This window comes from Sipha flava, unplaced genomic scaffold (genome assembly GCF_003268045.1).
Source record: "Sipha flava isolate LNK unplaced genomic scaffold, YSA_version1 325_pilon_pilon, whole genome shotgun sequence".
NCBI lineage: Eukaryota > Metazoa > Arthropoda > Insecta > Hemiptera > Aphididae > Sipha > Sipha flava.
The window spans coordinates 787,966-793,965 of NW_020273010.1; the positions used below are offsets into that span (position 1 = coordinate 787,966).

Genomic DNA, 6,000 nt, shown 5'->3' on the forward strand with positions numbered 1-6,000 from the left:
TGTAATATAAAAATGAAAAAATAAAGATATTAAACAACTGGAAATTCTGGAAATGTATTGGTGTTCGAAAACTCAAAATTTTGGATTATTTTTCGATAATTTTGTTTCGTTATTTACATTTCGTTTTTGTAGATAGTAGCAATTTTTATAATATCAACAATAATGATGGAAGGCAATTTTTCTGTGTACATATTCTAAATGAAGAATATAAAAAAATTAAACTCATAATGAATAACGTGTATAATAGAAGCCTATGCCATGCTTAAAAGTTGGTCGGTCGTTATTGACGGGGAAAAAACAATAACAAAAAAAACGATACGGTACACCATGTATGCGAGTTTGCGATCAGTATGTCAAAAAAGTTTGGCCATCCAAAATCCATGGTCCTGAATGCGAGGGAAAGGGCGGGAAAACGTGAGTAATAAAACAACCAATATCTCGTTATAGATGTATGAAGAAAAATTTTACTGCATATCACGTTTAAGTCATATTGGTTATAGTTGCGATATTTAATAATTTTTGCGCCCTCTTTCTTCTCTGAATGACTATACTCTTGTAATTTCGGCTACGAAATGAGGTCTTTCATACACTACGAACACACTGTATACTGGCTGCGTGGAATGGCCGCATACGTAATCCTCGCGGACAGCGTACCTACTTTTTTGCATTATGGGATATTTTTCCTCTATTTATATTTATCCTCCGAACATAGAGCAATAAAATACGAATTCGCGTACGAGATTTCTGATACCACACCTTCCAGTACCGTGTACTTTTCCGGAATTCCATTGTAAACAAATATTATTAAGCACCGTGCCATGTATTTTATCACATAGCACGTACTCTTCAAAGTGGAGGTCGGTAAAAAATTTCACAAAAAAAGTTTCAAGTAAAAATAACCTTATACAAAATTGTCCAAGTACCATCAAGGACAGATGAAAATATATTTATGCATTAAGACATTGTATGTTGTATGTAATGTTCTTGTGTTCACATCATGCACATACCAATAATAATTTTTTTCCTTAAAAAATAGAAAATATTATATATACGTACAAAAACAAAACAACTCTGCGTACTGATTTTGAAAATTAAGAGAAATAAATTGAGAACTTTTTAAAAATATTGCTAATAAAATAAAAAATATTTAAATACAAATTAATAAAAATTACATTATTATTTTTAATAATTTATTTTGTTATTTTGACTATAATTATATTAACATTTTTATCTGATAATCAACTTGTCTTACTTTTATATGAAAATTGACTTTTTTATGTGGACATTTTTGTATATAAACGTTTTTACTCGGAAATTTTTTTATGGAAATTTTTACCTAGACATTTTTAAAACATATTATACCATTATATTTCACGTATGTTTGTTCTTTATTTACTACTTATCAAAACTTCGTCACATATTATAATTTCATTTTACCGTAGAATCTATTGCAATCAGTGTATAAAAAAACACACCTTGAAAAGTTGACGAAATCAACTTTTCGATAGCACATAATTACTTGGGTAACGCATGATATATTTCTTATACGTCATAATATACATTTAACTAAATTAGAGATAGACAAAATCTGGTCATTCCAAATTTAAAAAATCCAGAATCTTTAGAATTTAATATAAATTCGGTTTTCAAATTTCAAAAATTTAACTAGAATTAATAAATGTTTTTATGACTTGCAATGAAAGTTTTGATGACTACACTAATTTTGTTATAAATTGAATTTTTGATTAGTGTACAGACTTCAAAAATATCAAACTCAATATTCAGATAATAATAATAATAATAATTTCATAATTTATAAATCTGACAAATCCGAAATTTGGCTTAATAGGATTTTCGAAGAATACGGATTTAATTCTCATTACTAACCTAAATGTAATACTATGGTTTAACATTTAGCGAGAATCGTTTTAAATGACGCATCACGGCTGTACCGCATATATTGTTATAGTATAATGTGTTACATTTTCATACGCGTCTTATTACCATCCGTATGGAGTGCTCGCGGGAGCGGAATAGCCCACCACTTGCACCCATCACATTTTTTTTTCTATAGCCCATTTGCACTAGAAATATTTTTAATAAAACTGTGTGACCGTTGCCAAACTGTACTACAAGGCATATTCGAAAAGTTGGGGCCGATCACTTATATTTCATAATCGACAAGTCATAACACGTTCAAACTTGTGCATATCTGTACGTGCACTACTCATGCAGTTATTTCAGACGTTGTTTTGATTCAGTAGTAATTTTCCTAGTTGTGCGTACAGTAGACAATGTCCGTGATAATCGTTGCTCTCGCCAGCTGTGAAGTTCGCGTTGTAATAAGATTTTTGTGTGCAAAAGGATCTTCAGCTTTTGAAATTCATCGAGAGTTATGACTAGTTTATGGACCTACTATAATGAGCGAAGAAAAGGTAAGACAATGGTGTTATGATTTCAAAAATGGACGAACAAATGTTCGTGACGAAGAGCGGAGTGGTAGGCCTAGTAGGCAAACAGATGAAATTGTTTCTTTGGTGGAACAAAAACTGTGATCTGATCGTCGGTTGACGATTAGTACCCTGGCTGATAAATTTCCTAACCTTGGACGAACTACTGTCTACATAAGTGTCATAGAAAAACTTGGATACCAAAAATTTATTGATCCGGTATAATCCTCCTTTACAACAATGCGCGTCCTCACACTGCAGCCAAGCCCCAAGAGAAAATTTAAAATTTTCGTTGGGAATTTTTTAACCACCCACCGTACAGTCCCGACTTTGCACCTAGTGACTACTTCCTTTTCTTACATTTCAAAAAATGGCTCGGTGGACAACGCTTTGAAAATGACAAGGAACTTCAGATCACCGTTGAAAACTGGTTCAACTTACAGGTGAAGAGATTCTATGTAGATCGGTTAAATAAGCTGGTGAAGCAGTACGATAAATGCTTAAAAGTAATCGGCGATTATGAGGAAAAGTGAAAATGATTAGTAGGAAACTAAATTTGCTAATAAAACCTATTTCATAAGGTTATAATTTTTTTTATGATAAACCGGCTCTTATTTTTCGATTATGCTTCGTATTTCATGATTGTGCACTCCTATATCATTATTTACCAAATTTCACGTTACATCCCTACTGATATTATCGAATATCGGTCCATGTCATCTTAATTGTAGTTCACAAACATTGCGATTATGACAATTCTCACTTCTCTCTGTGAACCTTATAGTGAAGCTAGTACATATTATTTATTTTGCAGTATCAGTTTAAACTTACAAGTTAAAATGGATTAACAAATATAATTAAAAACCAAGAGCATTTAATTTTTCGTAACTTTAAATTCCACTAGAGCAGAAATTTGGTTTTAAATTTGGTATGTATAAGTTGGCGTTGCGTTAAAAAAAATCTTTCAAAATCAATACTAATCGGTATTAAGACATTCGCAATCATGAAACGAATTGAAAAATTGTTGAAAATCGTTGAAAAAGTTGAAAATTTTAATGGTGTGCATCATTCAGTTGTAAAAGACGGCACAAATATTTTATAATAATGTATACTATTCGTATTTACGTGATTTTAAACCATTTTAAATAAATTAATAACGGTTTCTTCGATACCCACACGAACAACAAAGATCGAACAGTAAAGACTTATCTTTAAAGGACCGGTCTACAGTCCATGCCGCCACACGTCCCTATATAACAGGGACACAATACCCTTCACCGGGCTATTGATCTTAGATCGTCAGTGCATGCGCACTGTATATACCTTAATAAATACATTAAACTAATTCGTTATAGTATAGGATACTCATCATCAATGACTACCACAACGACCACATGCTACGGCATATAATACATACATGGCACGTTCGTTTATGAATATTAAGCTTAACCAATATATGTACATCTAACCTAATCTAATATTAACAGTGCATAGCGAATCGAGCCTTGCAACGTACACGACTGGCGCAGTCAGTAATTTTTAGTATATTTTTAACAGGATTAAATGGAAAGTGTTTATTTATTTAACAAAAATTTGTAATAGAAGTAAAAATATCTAAATAACCTTAAACATAAACAAATATTTAATATTCAACCATAGCTCAAAACATTCAGATAGAACTAACAGATATTTCTATAGAAGAAACATTTGATTACTATCAATTATGACAAGTATGTATTATATTTACATATAAATCCCCACCATAATAATAATTATTATAACACTGTACAATATTATCGAGCAAAAATAATCTTGTTTAATAGTTTTATAATATTTTTCGGTGTTTTCAAAAAAGTTAAACACTATTGAAATTCTCTTCATCCCGATAAAATTGACAATAAACATATTTTAAAATACACATAATATTTCTTATTTAAATATGAAATTCCGGAGTATTTTCTCTTGTTTTCCAAGTAAAAGTTTCGGTAAGCGTGTTTTGATACATTTTTCGAGTACACAATATTTTAAACAATATCTAGAAGAATACCTCACCTAATCTTGAAAAAAACATTTTCTTTCGTTTGTACAGAATAATATTATATTATATTTGTACACGTTATAATTATAATACATTTTCAATTTAACGAGTATTTCGAAGGAACAATCGATGTACTTAATGCATGGGTTTTTCGGGAGTTAGAACTATTTAACAAGAAGGTTGAGTCTATAGTTACACAAAACAATTGTTTATATTTATTTTTATACATTTCTATTTTTATTTTTTTTATATTTTTTATATATCCGTGGTTGTACCCACTGTAGCGCACATTCATTAAGCTTAGCACTTTCCCATTCGTCAAATATTCACCATATTCGTAATAGTATAGGAATAATAAAACCTGTGGGAAATGTTATTAAACTATCGGCTAAGCGAACTGAACTATTAAAATATAAAAGTAAATAATTTCTACCTCAAACCAAACGGACTGAATTAACTTTTATGTGTGAGACTAGGTGGGTTGAAAATTACAATGATATGTTAAGATTTTCAGAAATATTTAAACCTATTATTGCAAAATTAGAAGAATTACAATTATTTGTAGATATTGAAACATCATCTAATGCTCTACAGTTATATAAGTGTGAAACAACAAGTGGATTTATTTTATCCGTGATAACTGCGACAGAACTTTTCTCTATAACTTTGCCACTATGTAAAGTTAATAAAGTATTACAGTCAGTAAAATGCAATTTAAGTGAAGCAGTAGAACATATTGAAACTTTTCTAAGTGAAGAGAAAGATATGCGAAAAAACATTGAAGAAATTTCAAAGAAATATTAACTAAATCAGAAAAATTATCTATATCCATGAATGATGAAGAAAAATAAAAATACCAAGATTAGTCGGTAATTCAATATTAGTATACCAAAATTCCTGAAGATTATTTTCGTATTTCTATACGAATAGTGATTATAGACTATAGTACTTATTTTATTTTATAATTATATTTTTAAAATTAATGTAAATTAATAATTTTAAATCATTACTTTCAAATACAATGTTTCTAAGAAATTTTTATTTTACAGTTGTGTCTATGGACTATATATCAAATGAAAACTTCACTGATGAAGATGACATTATAATTGTTGTTTATAAATGTTGTTCCTAGTCCATCAACAATCAAGCCAACAAGAAAGGAAATTATAAACCACCATTTATCGGCGGCATTATAAATGCAAAATAAGTAACCTAGATGTCGTACATATACTTACAGTTGCAATTGAATTGTTTAATGTCAATACTAGTAAGTACATAATTAATTGATCTTTAATTAAAAGAGCTCGAGAAAAGTATATATATATATATATATGCTTTAACCAATTTACTAAGTAAGTTCTTTTATAACTTCAATAATGTAAAACATATAGTTAATATACAAATAACAAGATTTATAAACGTATCGTTTGGTCAATAAATATTGAAATATGGAATAACTTTATGGGGTCAGACATATGACTTACATACAATTTTTTTAATATTGCCTGTAAA

At 29.4% G+C, this 6,000-nt stretch overlaps 1 pseudogene; it reads left to right on the forward strand.

The window, feature by feature from the left end:
- Nucleotides 1–2,463: 2,463 nt before the first annotated feature.
- LOC112686851 lies at nucleotides 2,464–5,695 on the forward strand (annotated as a pseudogene).
- The last annotated feature ends 305 nt before the right edge of the window (nucleotides 5,696–6,000 follow it).